The sequence below is a fragment of the Geospiza fortis genome, unplaced genomic scaffold, assembly GCF_000277835.1.
Source record: "Geospiza fortis unplaced genomic scaffold, GeoFor_1.0 scaffold53, whole genome shotgun sequence".
Taxonomy (NCBI): domain Eukaryota; kingdom Metazoa; phylum Chordata; class Aves; order Passeriformes; family Thraupidae; genus Geospiza; species Geospiza fortis.
Genome location: NW_005054305.1, coordinates 924,632 through 925,005, shown reverse-complemented (window position 1 = coordinate 925,005; position 374 = coordinate 924,632).

The following is a 374-nucleotide window of genomic DNA, read 5'->3' as shown; positions in this document are numbered from 1 at the left end:
AATACATCCTTGAAAATATTGCAAAAAGAGTTGTGTCCCAAAAGTTTCTTAAGGAAAGAAATATAATCTGCTCAAAACCAACCTTACAATAATGCTTTCTAACTATGGTTTCCACTTTCTTTGAACTAACCATTTCTACCATTATTTTGTCAACACATTCACTTCAGGAATTCTAAAATCTGGATCATTTGAAGTGTGACTTACTGCCTTCTTATCAGGCATAGAGAAGAGCAAAAGTGTAACAATCATCTATAATTTTTTTGGTATCTTCTTAATTCCAAAACCTGGTTAAAAACCTCCCCAATTAAACCATGCCTTCTAGGGTTTACCTCTGCTTATTACAAAAACAATATCTCTGTAGACCATCTTCCCTA